The following is a 19,948-nucleotide window of genomic DNA, read 5'->3' as shown; positions in this document are numbered from 1 at the left end:
GTCGCGCATGCCCTTTTTGCATTGTTTTGCGTCCAATCCGCATTGTTATGCATCGTCCTTAAGTTGCATTGTCTTGCATCCCTTCACCTGCGTTGTCACGTACTTCTCACTTGGATTGCTATGCATGTTTCTAACAAAATTGTACCTGTTAAGTTCTCTTTCTTTTTCAGGCATGATATTGTATGTACAGTTCATTTGAAGCTCGCACGACCAGGCGAACCGGACATGCACAATATTGTATGTACGGTTCATTTGAAGCTGGCGCGACCAAACGAGCCGAGAAGGCATTGTATTCTCCGTGTGAGACGTAACGAGAATTGAATAATTCTCTTACATTCTCTCTGGATTATAGTGTGGTTTGGTATATGCTAGCTTAAAACTATTGCATGTTATGCTTCGTTATAACTTTCTTTGCATGATCATAAGTTATGCTCGGCTTTGTGCATTGTTTTTGCATCTTGCCCCTGCCTTCTGGTGCATATCTTTATCTGTAGCTTGTATGCTTTGTCTAAGTCTTTGGCCTTGTCAAAAATGGGTCGTCTCTGGGCTTTGACATTCACTTCTGTCAATGTTATGACTTTCGAGTTCTGTCAAAGAGGGGCAACTGTAGACACCCCATTTTTGACCGTCCTTAAGACATGGACGTGATCGTTTGAACACTCGATGATCATCCATATTTGTGTTCGTTTTGAGCTCCCGAAGGAGTTGGCCACGCGCTTTACCTCAGGATCTCTCAACCTAACTATTTTGTGCTTGGTTGTGGACCAAGAACTTGTTGGTTTTTGCTTATGAGGGTAGAGAATGGCTTGTTGGCCATCCCCTCAACCCACCGGCCAAGTCTTGAGGCCACCGGCCATGTTTTATTTCCACCAGCCAAATATTTGGCCGATCAGCACTGTTTTTAGTCGGCCGGCCACCTTTGTAGTTTAATCGGCCATTTTTGCTGGCCGAACCCTGTTCATCTGCTTTTGCAAAAAAATTTATGCCAGCTGGAACAGCTGGCATTCACAATTCACCCCCTCCATACACGTGTATGGAGGGATTTGCCCCTTGATTAGCTTCTCCAAGAAGCTTTGCAAAGTTGTATTTCTGTAAAAGGAGGGCCTCCCGTCCCTTTCTAGAGCTTGAAACATCTAATATACAAGCTAGATATAGCTCTCTCTCTCTCTATATATATATCTCTATCTCTCTAGATTTTTGTGTGTGTTTGAGCTCAAAAGTGTGTTTTTGTTCTTAGTTTTACACTAAAACACCTAGTGTTACACTATACTTCGATTACTGAGGGTTTGAGAGGTTCATTTCCGAGTTTTGAGTTGGTTTTTGATCAAAAGGAGGGGTTGAAGTTGGTGTTCTTGAAGTGTTCTTCAAGGGTGAGCACTATTGCTTTATATTCCCCTTTTTTGTACAAGCTTTTAACCTATCTTGCATGCTGTTTTGAGCTTAGTGTATAACTGATAAAAGTTCTGATCTTTCATGTTTAAGATGTTTCATTAAGGTCTCTTTTGAGTTTAGGGTTGTTCCCCCCCCCCCCCCCTCTTAGGCCTTGTTTGGCCCTTCTTTGTGCCTTTCTCTTTGAGCTTTGGGCCCCCTTTATTTCAACCTTCTCACCACTGAAATCCAGAGGATTTTTAGTAGTGGAGAAGTGGTTTTGAGGTCATGTATAGGGGAGGGACACCCCTCTCCCTTTTGTCTCATTTGCTTGTACTATTGGCTTAATATGGTAGCATGTATGCTTAGTTGTTTCTAGCGTCATTTCTGTGGGTATTTGGAGTTATTTTGTCATGTTATACCTTTGTTTTGAGTTGGTTTAGTGGTCCCTTACATGCATCATATAGATGCATTGTAATCCCATTGTTTGCTTTAAACATGTGTCTAGCATTTGGACTATCATGCTTGCATATTTTGGCTTGATCCCTTGAAGCTTGTAGCCTTGTTATGACATGATTAAGCTTTGATTTTGGTCCTCTTGGTCATGCTTGCATTGTTTTCAATAGCTACCATGTAATCTAGCTTATTGGCCTTGGGTGTGTGAGTCTTTAGCGTGTTTTACTTGGGCCATTTCAGTGATTTGGAATCACTTATCATGTTATTTCAGTCCATTTTCCATCCTTTCCATGCTTTGAAGAGTTGATGCCTTACGCTCCATGTTTAGGTCATTGTGCACGCCATCATGTTTAGATCATTTAGAGGCCATCTAAGTGGTTTTTTTGGGTCGATTTTAACATGCCATAATTCTATTTTTAGTTGCCTAAATCATGCCTTGTTGGGTTGTAATAAGTGTAGTGTAACACCTCTTTGTTAGCTTTGCATGCCTCATGCCTTATGCCCTTGGTGTTGGCTTATTTTAGCTTTGGCCCTTGCATGTTTTAGACTCCTTTTAGCATGATTTAGGGCTGTTTTTGTTGTCCTTGGCTCTTTGGGGCTTGGTTCATATAGCCTTAGTATGAGCTCCTTCGCTAGCCTTAAGCCTTGAGACTTCTTGCATGCCATGCTTGCATCGTTTGGTTGATTTGGCATCATTCCATGCTTATTTTCAGAGCTTATAGTGCTATTACAATTCTACTTTTGTCACTCTTTGAACACTCAAAAACAAGATATCATGTTTATACATTGTTGCCTTGCTTGTGGACCAATGTGTATGCATGCTTGTCCAGACTTGTGAGCTCCCATCTCAGCATGTTTTGGTCTTTGTTTTGACCTAATTGAGCTTTGTCCATGGTTGATTCAGTCATTTGTGCCATGTATTGCATGCCTCTTGTGTAGTCCCTTTTGATAGCCTTGTGCCTTAAGCCCTCTTGCATGCTATACTTGTGTTGTTTGAATGATTTGACACCATTTCATACATGATTTCAGTGCATATAGTGTTGTCACACTTCCATGTTTGTCAATTCTTAATCATGTTTGAGAGTTGTGCTCTTATGCTTAGTTGATAGGCCATTGCATGAGCATCACCATCTTGCTTTTCATGCCATCATTTCAGAGTATTTTTGGCCATTGTTTTGACATGATTTAGGTCTATCCATATTCAGTTTAAGTCCATTGAGCATCGTATTGTATGCCTCGTGTGTAACATGTTTTACTAGCTTTGATGCATTAGCTTTTAAATATGCCGTCATGCATTGTCCATATGATAGAATCATGTGCATGCATTGCATTATGTGTGTTGCATTGTGTTTGGATAGGGTGTTAATCCAAACATGAGAAACGAGAGACGTTTCATACTTGAAGCGATGAAACGTGCCTCATTTCTCGGTCGCCGACCTTCTTGATCAAGCATGATAGAGGTTAAGGCCCTTATGTGTTATTTGTGCATTCGTTGACATTGAATTGTGGAAACTTGGCTTCTCGGCCATCGTGCATTGCGTTGCTCGGTTGGTGGCCCGAGGGTCGAGAACCGCACTCCCTTGAGCATAAGAAATGATAGGGAGGGAGGTTGTGCACACATACCTTGCAAATACACTGATGTGCCCCTTCTTGTTCTCTATTGCAGCAAACTGGAGTGTGGCAGGATTTTCTGGTCGGCAGACCAGAAAAAGTAGCTGGCCGACCACTTTTTCTGGTCTGCAGCATACTTAGGTGGTGTACACCACCATAAAGTGGTCGGCAGCCTTCCTGGAGGTCTCCATGTTGGAGTAGAAGCTATCTGGAGGTTTGTGCAGTGATTTGAAATCAAATGCAAACAGAGGCAAGTTGGGGCATAGTGATGGATTTCCAAACGAGGCGATCGAGCATACATGCACTTCTCGCCTCGAGGCTCCTGTTTTATTGCTTTGCTTAGCTAATTAGCTATTTGGTTCTGTACTTAAGTTAATGCACTTAGCTATGATATTTGTGTTGTAATAACTAATTAGTTAACTAGGATTAGTTAATTAGTTTCGTTTTGTAATAATTAGTTTAACTAGCTTAGATTAGCTAGTTAGCTTATTATTCGGACTCTCCGTCGAGAGGGCGAAATGTTGTAATAAGTGTGCGTGTGTGTGACGCATGTATTCCAACCCCATTTCTTTCTCCCTTTTACATATCAGCTTTCGATGGTTAGTTTAGGGCATATTTCAATTAGCATACTTATGCTTTGCATGTTTGCATTCATTCATTTGTCCTGCACGCATCGGGCACGGCGCATCATACTAACTGCATTGTATTTCAATACCAATCTGAATACATGTTATCAAGTCGCATTCACATGACATCTTAGAATAGCCGAGCCTATCTTAGTTGCATTTTTGCATGTGTTGCATTAGGCATTGTTAACATAGCTAGGATCATGCATTGATTTCTAACATAGCTTCTGTTTTGGCTCAGAGTACACTGTGAGTGTTTATGCTTTAGCATCCTTGCATGCGTGTAAGTCACTGCCATGTTTAGCATGCTTGCCATGAGGCTATGTGCTTAATTGCTTTAACTGCTTGAATGCCTGTGGGTGGAGGTTTGATTGCTTGAATTGGAATAACTCGATGACTGTGAGTTTTAAGCCCACTTAACGTGGCAAATCATCATGTTTTCTTAAGCCCTCCTGAGGGTGGCAAATCCACGTCTTGGCCTACTTGCGAGTAGCACCTTCAAATCACTTTTAAAAAAAACAAACATGAGTTGTTTTGTTCCAATCCGTGTGATTGAGTCTATACTTGTATGCTGTGCGCATCATATAGTAAGCTAGCTACTAAACCGGAATAAGAACACATGTGTTTTCAAAAGCAACATATCATGTTAGTAGAGGCCGATCCTTTGATCGAGCGAGCGGGGGTACTCATTTCAGGACCTTCCCCCTTCGTACCCAAGTTCCCGAGCCGAGGCAACTTTGGTGATGATAGACACGTGGCCTTAGGCACGACTTAGGGTTTCCTAAATTTTCCAAAATAAAATATTTAGGTGGCGACTCTGAAATCTGGCAAAGCAGTCCATGTTTGGCACTTCTTGATTCAAATCAGTTTTCCAAAACGATTTGCCGGATTTGGACTCTTTGGTGATTTATCAGTCTTGCATTGCACTTTGTGAGATTAGATTCAGAACCGTGATAGGAGTTCGAACTGTAGTAGCTAGAACCACGATTCGCGCCCTCGCGCACAGAGCGTAGTTCGGGCGATCTATAGGGTTATCAGGTAGTGTTTGTGGGTTGATTTATTAGATATGTTGGGATTATTTTGGGGTGCTACAGCTTGGTATCAGAGCTACCGGGTTTGAATACATGGGGTTCGCGGGAAGTGGTTGTCTTACCACAATGGGTTCATTTCACATGATTAGGAAATGTTTTGTTTTTGTGATTATGTGATAGCATGCTTATGTGACTATATGGGTATGGGATTGGACTTTGGGGATGTTATTTGCACCTATTAGATTCCTTGAGGTCTTATTAGAAGGGTTCTTGATTAATAATCATTCTACTAAGAATTCTTGGCTTTTCATGGGACGAATCTCATCACTAAAAGATAATTCATATGTGTTTATGTGACTAAGTGCTTATGAGAAGTGAATTAAATTGTTTGTGTGATAGGATGCATGTAATTGCTTTAGTCTAACGTGTGAGGCTAGCTACGAGCATATTTGGAATTATGTGCTAAGTTTGCTTATTTTGATTCTCAAGTAGGATGTCAGGAAGGGTTCAAACTCGTGGTGGTAGAGATGGAAGGCGTGGTAGGGGACGCTGGGGTGTGAATGAAGTACCGATCCAAGAGGTTCCGGTACAAGAAGAGGATTTAGGCCAAGCTAACATGGCTGAGCAAGTTGGGCAAGCGAAAATACCTGGGCAAGCGGGTCAAGCCGCAATGGGGGCCCTCGCCCGGGAAATGGCGAGGACGATGAGGGAGTCCATGAACATTTTGAGGGCAGAGACCCAAGCTAGGAAGAACGCCGTAGAGACGAGGGCAAACTTCTTTACGAGGGGGTTTTTGCGGGCCAAACTGGATGAATTCCATGGTGTAACATGCACGGGGGTACCCGTGCACGTTAAACAACTCAGATCCTCGAGATCTCTTTGATCTAGTCTCACTAGTGCAATGTGAAACATAGATGAGAGTCCAGATTTGCTAACTTTTAGAAAATCCATTTTATTGCAAAACCTTTTGCCATAAATGGACTGCGTCATCAAATCTCAGAGTCGCCACCTAATATTTTGGGAAATTAGGAAACCCATGACTCGTACCAAGGCCACTGTTCGTCATAACCAAAGTTGTCTCGGTTCGGAACCTTAGGTATGAAAAGGGAAGGTCATTAATTGAGCACCCCCGCCCACCCGATCAAAAGATCGGCCTTTACTAACCATGATATGAATTTTAGTTTCTTTATATGTTCATGTTCTGATTATTTAATAAATCCTAAAATTTACTACGTGAAGCATACAAGTACAGACTATGTCACCCACTTTGGAACAACTTGATTTCATGTAGTTTTAAAAGAGTTTTGAAGATGTACAACCCAAATAAATTGAGTATACCAACATAAAAATTAATATTATTCCAAATTAAGAAACACAACCTCCATCCACTAGCATTCATAGAGTTATATCACATAAGCAAATAGCCTCATGGTAGAATGTTTAACATACTAAGAAAAACACACACAAGCGGAATGCTAAAACATAAAAACTTACATGTTTGACGTCCCGCGAACGAGCTACAAAACAAAGTTAGTAAAACATGCATGATCTTATACACAAAATCCTAATGCAATTCACTCATGAGATGTAACTAAAGATTTGGCTTCTAAGATATGACATGTGAATCGTCTCAAGAGCATTAGGTAGTGCACATAATCACATAGGAATTGATTAAATCCATAAATGTAAACTTAGGGATGCAAAGCATGCATATAACGAAAAACAAAATATGATGCCTATTCACAAATAAAGAAGGTGAGTAAAAGAACGGATAGAAAGAAGCGGGGCGGGGAATTATTACAACACTTGAAAGGATAATTACAAACCAAATTAGAGAGGAGTGAGGAGAATATTACAACAAAATAAAAAATAAAAAAAAACCACACAAAACACTCAAAATAAAATAAATAAAAGAAAAAGCTTCATGTGCCTTGGAAACCACCAGAAGTTGGTTAACATCGGAAGACAATACCGTCTTGTCCAAAAGAAGCCAACTAGTCGACCGAATAGGCCGGCCAGCCAACTGGGCCTAGCAAAACCTATCTTGTTGCAAAACCAAGAAAAGGAACAAATAAGAAATATGTAGCTAGCTTGACTAACTGGTACAGATTAGATTAAAACAAGGAAACAAAAATAGAAAGTGCAAAATTATAACAAAACTAACATGAACCTAGATTAAGAAAACAAATATAAGATAGAACATGCAAGATTAAAACAAAACTAATATGAAACTAATATAAGAGGATAACTTTAAGCTAGGAAATGCAAGATTACTACACAACTACCATGAAACTAAAAGAAGAAAACAAATATAAAATAGAACATGCAAGATTACAACAAAACTAATGTGAAACTAAAATAAGAAAACAAAGAACACAACTACTACAAAACTAAAACAAGAAAATCAATATAAGATAGAATATGCAAGATTACAATAAAACTAACATGAACAAAACTAATGTGAAACTAAAATAAGAAAACAAATAACACAACTACTACAAAACTAAAACAAGAAAATAAATATAAAATAGAAGATGGAAGATTACAACATAAGTAATATGAAACTAAAATAAGAAAATAAATATAAGATAGAACATAATATGAAACTAATATAAGAAAATAAATGTAAGATAAAACATGCAATCAAAATGAAAGAATTGAAATTCACCTTGCAAAGAAAGATTGAACTTCTTGATTTTCAAACTTCCTCTTGATCACCCTCATGGTTCTGAATTATGATCTTAATCCTCAATTCAAAAGCTTGGAATTTGAGCTTAAAATGACGATTTTGAACAAGTGTATGATCACTCTATTCTTGGCAAGAATACTCTCTCTTTGGTTAAGGCTTTGAGTGATTTTTGACAAGGGGAGATGAGATGTAAGAGGCTATGAAACTTCACTAGTTCGGCAAAACAACTCTCTTGTTTTTAAGACTTATTTTCTCTCAAATTCTAACACAATTTTAGCATTCTCTCCCTACCCTTCTCTTCTTCAAAATCCCTTCCCCAGTTCAAGACTAGAGCTCTCATTATATAGCCAATGCAAGTGGGCAATGGTGGAAGACAAAGTGGAGTTAATGGAGGACAATGTATAATGGACGTGAATGATGAATGGTGATGGCGGTGTGTGCTTTAGGAAAATGGATTATGACTTGAGATGGTGGGATGTGATTATGAAAGTAGATAGTGAGTGGGGGTGGTGGGATGTGATTATGAAAGTAGGTAGTGAGTGGGGATGGCGGGGTGTAATTATGAAAGTGGATGGTGAGTGGGGATGATCGGATGCGATCATGAAAGTAGATGGTAAACGGAGATAGTGGAGTGTAATTATGAAAGTGGATGATGAGTGGAGATGGTGGGATGTGTAGATGATGAGTGGGGATGTTGAGGGATGTTGGGGGATGAGTGGATTCACTTGAATGGATCAAAAAATAGCTCAATGGGTTGTACCAACTAAACTAAAACCAAGAAAAACGGGGCTGCTGCTGTTTTGGGCCGAGTCAACAAAATCTGCTACTAAGCCCAACTTCAAACGGGCATATCTCCCTTATATGGGATTGGTTTTAGGTGGTTCTTGGGTCTAAATTGAATCCCCATAAGTCTAATTTCCAATGGGGGTGGGCTCATAATTATATTCCAAGTGTACAATGAGATACGTCTAATTTAGTGAAGGTTGTTCATTTTCCTCGGGCCCGGGTCAACAAAATCTGCTCCTAAGTCCAACTTAAAATGGGCATATCTCCCTTATATAGACTTGATTTTAGGTGGTTTTTAGGTCTAAATTGAAGCCCCAGAAGTCTAAGTTCCAATGGTGGTGGCCTCACAATTAAATTCCAAGTGTACAAAGAGATATGCCTAATGCAGTGAAGGTTGCTCATTTTCCTCGGGGCTCAGGTCAACAAAATCTGCTCTTAAGCCAAACTTAAAATGAGCATATCTCCCTTATATGGACTTGGTTTTAGGTGGTTCTTGGTCTAAATTGAAGCCCCAAAAGTCTACTTTCCAATGGTTATGGCCTCACATTTAAATTCCAAGTGTACAAAGAGATATGCCTAATTTATTAAAGGCTATTCATTTCCTTCTTAATGATTTGATGCTCATTCTTTTCCTAAACTAGTTTTCTTTCATCCCCTCCTATTTCCTTCAAATCGAAACCTATAAAGAAGATGTTTTTAAATATTGTTTTCAAAGAGTTCACCTCCCTTCCATTTACTTCTACTTTGTCCTTACTCAGTTTACTGAAAAGTGTAATATTTTAATCGAAATGGGAGCCTCGAAACATCGTAGAAATATTTTTAAAAAGGTATATATTTTGAAAAGAGGGTTTTAAGGTCTAAAATAGTTTGGCAAAAAAAATGTGTAAAGGTTGGGATTAAATCTCAAATTCCATTTTTCTTGTTGAGGATTCTGTGAGGAACACATTCTAATTGTCATCATCGAGTAATCAACAGAAAGCGCCCAAGTCTTAGGACTGGTCAAAATGGGGTGTCTACACATGGTGGCCTCGAGTCAAAGAAAGCAGATGAATGGCTTGAACAAATCGTGAAGACATTTGAGATGCTTCACATAGAAGACGGCGAGCTTAGTGTGACTCTTGCGAGTTACTATCTCAAGGGGGACATGGGCCAATGGTGGAAGTATGCCAAGGGCTGAATAGAACCGACATGGGAGGCATTTGTGGTGGCCTTCCAAGACAAGTACCTACCTCCCACTGGAAGGGAGAGGTTGAGGTGGGAGTTCCAGGACCTTAAGCAGCTTAACATGTCTGTGGCCGAGTTTGAAGCTACCTTCTCTAGTTTGTCCCGTTTTGCACCTGAATTGGTAGCAACAGAAGAGCGCCGTTGCATCGAATTTGAGAAGAAGGTTAGGACGACGATCTTGTTCAAGGTTTCTGGGAATGTGATTCGGAATTATGATCGCCTTGTGGAGGCGGCCACACATGTGGAAATTACCGTAGAAGCCCAGGATGAGAGACTTCGAAATTCGAGGTCTAGGGGCCAAGGGTCACAGGGGGACTTTAGGCCCAACAAGAAGAGTATAAACACCTTTTCATCATAGTCCCAGCCGCAGCAGTCTAGATCCACTTTTCCCTTGCCTAGTGCGGGCCTGGGAAAGAGTGCACCGAGTGGGTTTCCTTGCTTCATGTGTGGCCAACCGAGTCACAAGGCCTTTGCATATCCACAGAAGGGAGGAGGACAGCAGATGTTGCCACAACTACCACCTAACCGATCTTAGAGTCAGTCTCAAAGTAGGGGTCAAGGGCCTACTTGCTATCAGTGTGGTCAGTTAGGGCATATGTGGAGAGTATGCCCGCAGTTGGGAGGTGCATTTGGAGTATCAGGGTGGAGGCAAACTCAGAGCCATCAGCAGGCTCACTCAGCTCAGACTTCATGAGTTCATCAGGGAGCCGCTTCGGCTCAGTCAGTACAGCAGGCCTTTGCTCCGAGGGACGAGCAGGTTGATCAGAGGCCACTGGGGCGCATGTACGCTAGAGCAGTTGCCAGGATCCTCAGTGGTGAGAAGTAATTTTATTGTGTGCAATTCCTTGGCCACTTTGCTGATAGATACGGGTGCGTCTCATTCATTCATATCTGCTGCATTTGCATTGGCATTGGGTTTAGAGGTGGCACAATTAGCGTCTCTACTCAGGGTTGAGTCACCAGTTGGGGGTACAGTTGACTTTGATCGAGGATGTCGTGATTGTACGATAGAGGTTGCCGGGCATAGACTCCCGTTTGCTTTTGTGTTGCTAGACATATTGAGTTTTGATATCATTCTAGGGATGGATTGGTTGTCTTCATATCGGGTAGTGATTGACTATTTTCGTCAGAGGGTCATAGTGTGCACCCCGAGTGGTGGTTGTTTTTACTTTCTGGGGGACAGGGTTGATCGGATCTTATCGCCAGTATTTGATCCTCATAATAGGAATGAGCTTAGTGGTCTCTTTGCTACTCTTTTGGATAGAGAGAGTGATTGGACTTGAGTTGAGTTACCAAGGGTAGTTTGCGAATACCCGGACGTGTTTCCCGAGGACCTTACTAGTTAGCCACCCCATCGGGAGATCGAGTTCACCATTGACTTAGTGCCTGGAACACCACCCATTTCTATGGCGCCTGTAGACACCCCATTTTTGACCATCCTCAAAGACTTGGATGTCACCACTTGAACACTCAGTGATCATCCATGTCCGCGTTTGTTTTGAGTTCCCGGAGGTCTTGGCTGCGCGTCTTGCCTCAGGATCTCTCGACTTGCTTGTTCTGTGCTTGGTTTTGCACCAAGGACTTGCGTGTTTTTGTACCTGAGGGTAGAGAGTAGCTTTTTAGCTACCCTTGACCCCCACCGGCCTTGGCTTGAGGCCACCGGCCGTGTCTTCTTGCTACCGGCCATTGGTGAGATACACCATTGGCCGGTCGGCATTTGGTGTGGTCGGCCGACCATTTATTTGGCCGATCGACTTCTTCTCTGGCCGGTACCACCTTTTTGCCTTTTTCAGGCATGTTGCATGCCAACTGTGCCAGCTGGAATGCACAAACCCTGTCCCCATGCACATATGTGGCTGGTTTGCCCCTTTTTCACCCTTTTGGTCTAGCTTCTTGAGGAAGCTTAGACCTTTGTCTTAGCTTCCCCAAGAAGCTTGAACACCTGTCCCAGCTTCCTGAGGAAGCCTTGGCCCTTTTGCCTTGGCTTCTTTAGGAAGACTTGATTTTTTAATAGCTTCCTTTGGAAGCTTAGTCTTTGCTTTGTCTATATAAGAAGCCTCCCCTCTCCTTTGTTTGGGGTCAGCAAAATCAGACCTAGAACATACATATATCTGATATGCACCTTCTCTCTCTATATCTCCCTCTCTCTCTTCATTTTGTGTGTGTTTAAGGGCCTAAGAGTGCGTTTTGTTTTTAGTTTTGCACTAAAACACGCACCATTACACCATACTTCGACTTGGGAGGTCTTGAGGGTTTGTTCTTGAAGTTTCGGTTTTAGACAGAAGAAGGTGGCTGACCTTGCTGTTCTTGAGGTGTTCTTCAAGGGTAACATTCTTACTTTATTTTCCCCAATCTTGCACTAGCTTTTAGCCTATTTTGCATACTGATTTAAGTTTTTTGTATAACTGAAAAAAGTCTTGTATTTGCATGCTTAAGATACCTCATTAAGGTCACTTTGGTGTTGGGGGTCGATCTCCCTCTCTTAGGCCTTGTTTGGCCCTTTTTTGTGCTCTCTTTGTTGAGCTTTGAATACTATTGTGTTTTGGCCTTCTCACCACTGAAATCCAGTGGATTTTCAGTGGTGATGAAGGGGTTTTGAGGTGTTGCATAGGGGAGGGACACCCCTCTCCCCTTGGTCTCTCATTTGTGCATGTTTTTGGCTCACAACGGTAGCATATGTGCTTGATTGTTTTTGACCCCTATTCAGAGGTTTTTAGATGTTGTTTGGTCATATGTTGCCTTTGTTTTTGGTCAGATTAAATGTCCCTTGCATGCATAATATACTTGCTTTGTATTCCCTTATTTTGCCTAGAGGAGCATCATGCATTTAGCCCACCATGTTCTCATGTTTTGGCCTAACTTTGTGAAGTTCTTAGCTATATCTTACGATGCTTGAGGTCTGTTGGGTGCTAATTTGATCATATTTTCCATGTTTGGTATACCCCCTTTGTATTTTGGCTTGTGAGCCTTGAGTGTGTGAGTCATTCGCATGCTTTAGTTTGGTTGATTCAATGATTTGGAGTCATTTCACATGCCATTTCAGCCCCTAATCCATGCTTGTATGCTTACATTCATCATCACTTTCTTGCCTTGAAGGCTTGTTCTTTTGTGCCTTAAAAGGGGTCATAGTGCATGCTTTGTGTTTAAGTCATTTGGGGCTGCCATATCAGTGGGTTTTGGGGCATATTTTCATGTATTAAAACTCTATTTTTGGTTGCATGATTCAGGCCATGGGTGGTTGGGGTGGTTTTGTAGAATACTCCTTTTTGTGGCCTTGAATGCTTCCTTTTTCACATCCATTCCCTAGCATGTTTCGGTGCCATCTTTTGCATGCTTCTCAGAGTTTAACATGAGTGTTTAATGTCCAAGTATGTTGTCGTTATGTGTGGTTGGAGTTGCCCCCTTCCATGCTTAAGTGATGAACCTTGGTATGTGCATGCTTGCATGCATGATTTATGCCCTCTTACACCACTTTTGGTCACTGTTTTGGGGTGGGCTGAGGTTTCCCCCTTTGGTTTAAGTCCACCATTACATGATCATGTTACATTATTTTGGTTTCGTGTTTGCATTGTATCATGTTTGCACACATGCATATTGTTTAGCTAATTGCATTTCACGTCATAGCATTGTATGATAGTTTGTATCACATTGCATGCTTGCATGCTTGGTTTGCATTATATTTGGCATGTTTGCATACTCAAGCCATCATATATGCCTGAGCCATATTTGTATACATGTATCGCATTGTTTGGTTTGGGGTGTCAAACCAAACATGAGAATTGAGGTGCGTTCGTACTCAAAGTGACGTAACGCGCCTCGATCCTCGGTCACCGACGCCCTTGACCTCAACATGATAGGGCATTGGCACTCATTTGTTTTTGTTTGCATGTATTTACATTGATTTGCAACTTGGCCTCTTAGGCCATCATGCATCGAAATGCGCAATTGATGGCCTGAGGGTCGAGGGCCACACTTCCTTGAGTCCATTACATGATTGGGAGAGTGGCCATGCACATATTTGCTTGAAAATTCCATGCCATACACTGCTTGCCCTCTGCTGCTGTCAGCTGCAGGTTTCAGTAGGAAGAATTGGCCAGCCGGCAATGTTGGGTGCCGACCGGCAAAACATGTTTGGCCGAGAGCATAAGATTTGGCCGATAATCCCATTCCCATGGCCGGTGGTATTTTGTTCTAGCCGGTGACACTCTAGAGCACTCAGGGAGTGATTCAATGCAGTTCTTGAAATTTATGTGATCCTCAGAGGGGCAAGGCATTGTAAACAGAGGCAACAGTGCTATGGCAGTGAGTTTCCGTGCAAGACGAGTCGAGCATGCATCATTCACGCATCTCGAGGTAGGGCTGTGGCCACCTTCTTTCTGCATTTAATATTTTCAATTAATTAGAAATTCTGTAATAATTAATTTAATATTATTTATTCGGACTGTAATATTTATTCGGACCCTCCGAGTGAGGGCAATTGTGTAATAAGTGTGCGTGAGTGTGTGTATGTCTCCCAACCCCACGTCTTTCTTCCCTTTTATTTACTAGCTTTCGATGGTTAGTCTAGGGCATGTTTCAATTAGCATACAGCATGATAGCACGTTCGCATCCATTCATTCGTTCTGCATGCACCGGGCTCGGCGCATCATCCTAGCTGTATTTGTACTCCAATTCCAAATTGAATATGTGTTAGTTATAGCATTTCACATGTCATTGTAGATTAGCCGAGCCCATCTTAGTTGCATTTTGCATGTGTTGCATTAGCCATCTTAACATGGACTAGGATCGTGCATATGATTACTAACTAGTTTCTGCTTTGGCTCGGAGTACTCGGTAAGTTCTCATGCTTTAGCATCCTTGCATGCGTGTGAGTGTTGCCATGACAGCATGCTTACCATGAGGCTACTTGCTTATGTGATATAACTGTTTGAATGCCTGTGGGTGGAGGTTAAATTACCTAAATTGGAATAATGCATTAAAATTGTGAGTTTTAAGCCCACTACATTGTGGCAAAACCATCTTTTCGAAAGCCCACTTGAGGGTGGCAAAACCTACATTTTAGCCTACTTGCGAGTAGCAAACCATTTTCAAAACAAACATGCGATGTTTTGTTCCAATTTAGGCGATTTGGTCTATACTTGTTTAATGTGCGCATAACATAGTAATTCTAGGCTAATAACCGGAATAGGAACATTTAATGTTTTCAAAACAAGATATCATAGTTAGTAGAGGCCGATCTTCGATCGGGCGAGAGGGGGTGCTCATAGCTGACCTTCCCCAATCGTACCCAAGTTCCCGAGCCGAGGCAACTTTGGTGATGACGGATACGTGGCCTTTGGCACCGAGTCAGGGTTTCCTAAATTTCCCAAAATAAAATATTTAGGTGGCGACTCTGTATCTGGCAAAGCAGTCCATGTTTGGCACTTCTTTTCTAAAAATCTGTTTTTATCAAAATGATTTGCGGGATTTGGACTCTTTGGTTCAGATTAAGAATCGAGACAATTTGAGAGTCTTGAACTGTAGTGAACCCAATATGAACAGAACGGGACTCATCCTCCTGGGGCGTTCGGGGACGTCTACAGCGCCGTATAGATTTGCACCCGCGGAGTTGCATGAGTTGAAGATTCAACTCCAAGAGCTTTTAGACAAGGGCTTCATTCGCCCTAGTACATCACCTTGGGGAGCGCCGGCTCTCGTTGCAATGAAGAAGGATGGGTCGTTGCGGTTGTGTATTGATTACCGCAAGTTGAACCGAGTTACCGTTAAGAACAAATACCTTTTACCTAGAATAGATGACTTATTTGACCAACTTAGAGGGTCTTGTTGCTTTTTGAAGATAGACATGAGGTCGGGGTACCACCAGTTGAGAGTCTGGGAAGAGGACATCCAGAAAACGGCCTTTCGTGCGCGTTATGGCCATTATGAATTCCTTGTAATGCCATTTGGGTTGACTAATGCACCGGCTTCCTTTACGGATTTGATGAACCAAATTTTTAGGGAGTACTTGGACTGTTTCATGGTCGTCTTTGCAGACGAAATCCTAATTTATTCAACTTCCAAGGAAGAACACGAGGCTCACTTAAGGGTAGTGCTTGATTTGCTTAGGAAGCATCAATTGTATGCCAAATTTGAGAATTGCGACTTTTGGCTCATCGAGGTGAAGCTTTTGGGTCATGCGGTGTCAAGAGAGGGAGTAACTGTAGATTCCTCGAAGGTAGATTTTGTACAAGATTGGGAGCAACCTAAGAATGTTTTTGAGATTCGGAGTTTCTTGGGATTGGCAGGGTACTATCGGCATTTTGTGAGGGATTTCTCTAGACTAGTCACGCCCTTGACTAGATTGACTAGAAAAGGGGTTAAGTTTGTGTTGGGTGAGGCTTGTGAGAAGTCTTTCCAAGAACTTAAAACTAGATTGACTACGGCACCTGTGTTGATCATTCCAGAGAGAGGTTTGGGTTATACCGTTTATTGTGATGTGTCTCGGGATGGGCTTGGTTGTGTCCTGATGCAAGGGGGAAAGGTTGTAGCCTACAGTTCATGGCAGTTGAAAATTCATGGGAAGAATTACCCTACCCACGACTTAGAGTTAGCTGTAGTAGTGTTTGCCTTTAAAATCTGGAGGCACTATCTATATGGTGAGAAGTTTGAGGTTTTCTCCGATCACAAGAGCTTGAAGCATTTGTTTTCCTAAAAAGATTTGAATTTACGTCAACGGAGGTGGATGGAATTTTTAGAAGACTATGATTTTGAATTACACTATCATCCGGGGAAGGCCAATGTAGTGGCCGACGCCTTACGCCGAAAAATCGTGAGTAGTTTGGCGAGTGTGGCTATTTAAGAGTGGGTTATGTTGGGTGAAGTCGGCAAGTTTAAATTGCAATTGGGTGAGTCAGAAGAGGCTGCAACATTGTTCACTTTGAGTGCTCAACCTATCTTCATTAGCAAAGTTGTAGAGGCACAACAAGGGGACCGTGAAGTGGAGTTAATTCGTGATAGAATCTCCAATGGGAAGGAGGAGAAGGGTTTAAACATTCAATCAGATCAGAGTGTATGCCACCTAGACCGTTTGTTTGTACCTGAATCTTGTAGAGAGGAAGTGCTTTGGGAGTTCCATCACTCACGCCTTGCGGTACATCCGGGAGGTACCAAAATGTATCGTGACCTTAGCCGCTAGTTTTGGTGGAGGGGTATGAAGCGGGATATCGCATCCTTTGTTTCTAAGTGCCTTACTTGTCAACAAGTGAAGGCCGAACACCAGAGACTAATGGGTTTGTTACAACCCTTACCAATAGCTGAGTGGAAATGGGAGCACGTGGCCATGGACTTTGTAGTTGGGCTTCCTAGAACACAGCGGGGCAATGATGCCATTTGGGTGATTGTCGATAGATTGACTAAGTCTACGCATTTCATTCCGATGCGTACTAGCAATTCAGTTGAACATTTGGCAGAGTTGTACGTTAAGGAGATAGTTCAGCTTCATGGGGTTCCAGTAACCATTGTGCCGGATAGGGATCCTCGTTTTATCGCCCAGTTGTGGCAAAGTTTTCAAGAGGCATTGGGAACTAAGTTAACTTTTAGCACCACTTATCACCCTCAAACCGATGGGCAGTCGAAGAACACCGTTCAGATTTCAGAGGACATGCTTAGAGCTTGTGTCCTAGATTTCAAGGGGTCTTGGGAAAGGCATTTGCCGTTGATTGAGTTCGCTTACAACAATAGTTACCAAGCAAGTATCGAGATGGCACCATTTGAGGCCTTGTACAGTCAACCTTGTAGATCACCAGTTTGTTGGGCCGAGGCAGAGGATTGTAAACTCGACTTTCTTTGTGCCCCCCTTTCTGAGAAGCTCAAATTGGTCCTACAGTTCGGACTCCTGTCACGGTTTTGAATCTAATCTCACAATGTGCGATGTGAGACTGATAAACACCAAAGAGTCCAAACCCGGCAAATCATTTTGGAAAATTGATTTTGAATCAAAAAATGCCAAAAATGGACTGCTTTGCCAGATTACAGAGTCGCCACCTAAATATTTTATTTTGGAAAAATTTAGAAAACCCTGACTCGTGCCGAAGGCCACGTGTCCGTCATCAGGAAAGTTGCCTCGGCTCGGGAATTTGGGTACGAGAGGGGAAGGTCCTGAAATGAGCACCCCAGCTTGCCCGATCAAAGATCGGCCTTTGCTAATCATGATATGTAGTTTTATAAGCCTCATTTGTTCTTATCTGGTTAGTAGCTAACGTGACTATGTGACACACACAAGCAAGTATAGACTAAATCACAAGAATTGGAACAAAGTTTGTTTTTCGAAAATGGTTTGAATTTGCCACCCGCAAGTGAGCTAAAATGCAGATTTTCCATCAAACATGATGGGCTTGAAACATGATTTGCCACTTCACAAAGTGGGCTTAAAACTCACATTTATCGAATTGTTCCAATTCAAGCAACAAAGCCTTCATCCACAGGCATTCATGCAATTAATCATTTAAGCAAATAGCCTAATGGCAAAGATGCTATCATGGCAACACTCACACTCATGCAAGTATGCTAAAGCGTAAAAGATTACCGAGTACTCCAAGCCAAAACAAAAGCTAGCTAGAAAGATGCATGATCCTAACTATGCAAGATGCCTAATGCAACACATGAAATAATGCAATTAATAGGCTCGGCTACTAATATGGCATATGATTGATTCAATTTGATAACATGCTTTGAAACACGTATTTAAAGAAAATATTGAAATTGCATTGCAATTTCAATGATGTACCAAAGCCTCGGTGCATGCAAGACAAATGAATGACGCAAACATGCAAGCATAAGGTATGCTAATCGAAAATGACCCTAATCTAACCATCAAAAGCGATTAAATAAAAGGGAGAAAGACGCAGGGTTGGAAGACATGCACACACGTACGCACACTTATTACAACATTGTGCTCTCATGAAGGAGGGTCCGAATGAATAAGGTAAGCTACACTAAGTTAAGCTATTACAACACAATTAATTAACTATTCTAGCTAACTAATTATTACAACACAATTGAAACAAATTAACTAACTATTCTAAGCTAGCTAAATATTACAAAATGAATTAATTAGCTAAACACAATAACTAACTAATTACAAAGCCAGTAAATTAGCTATCACTAACTAGCTAAGTAAAATAGTTAAATGACCTCAAGGATGAGGGATGCATGCATGCTCGGTTGCTCCACTCGAAAATGGCCTTGCCTTGCCATCGGATGCCTCTGTTTGCACTCCTTCGAACCTCTGAAAATTATGCTAACTTCCAGAATACCTCTGCACCAACTTAGGAACACACTGTGCAAAAATTGACTGGTGGCCAGTCAGCTACAAAAGTGGCTGTCGGCCACCTTAATTGCCTGGTCGGCTAGTTCAAGTGGCAAGTCGGCCACCCCTTTTTCTGGACTTCTACTTTTGCTACAACAGAGAGCAACAGAGGCAAAACAATGTATTTTCAAGAAATGTGTGTACTATTACCCTCCTTATCATTTCACAAGCTAAAATGAGTCTAGCTCTTGGCTCTCAAGTCACCAATCAAGCATTTTCATGCATGATGGCCCAAGAACCAAGCTTGTACAAGCTTAATGAGTGCACAAATAAGGCTCAAAGGACCACCACCCTATCATGCATGATCAAGGGTGATGGTGACTAAGAAAAGTGGCACGTTTCATCACTTCCAGTATGAAACATCCCATATTTCTTGTGTTCGGATTAACGTCCGATCCGAACACATGTAATGCAACACAAAGATGCTTATCTTGCACACTTTTACTTTGTCGCTTTTTTGTTTACTCATTTTACATTACCGATGTAGACACCCCACTTTTGACCACCCTTAAGACTTGGGCGTTACTGATGGTTTTCTTTGGTGGTGAAGGATGTGCAGGCTATGCTATGCAAAAGGTCGGTTTCTTTGGCAAGGAGAGCGTCAAATCTCAACTTCACACACCATTTCGGACCAAAGTTATTTTGGATGGTTTTTAGACCTTAGAACCCTCTCTTTCAAAACATTTTTGAAATAAAGTTTCTACAATGTTTCGAGGCTCACATTTTGTCAAATAATGCGTTTTTCGATAAACCGAGCAAGGACAAAGTGGAAATGAATGAAAGAGAGATGAAATCTTTGAAAACTCTTTCA

The sequence above is a fragment of the Camellia sinensis genome, chromosome 13, assembly GCF_055761805.1.
Source record: "Camellia sinensis isolate YWXY chromosome 13, ASM5576180v1, whole genome shotgun sequence".
Classification (NCBI taxonomy): Eukaryota; Viridiplantae; Streptophyta; class Magnoliopsida; order Ericales; family Theaceae; genus Camellia; species Camellia sinensis.
The sequence above is the reverse complement of the archived record's forward strand: the minus strand, read 5'-3'. Positions refer to the sequence as shown.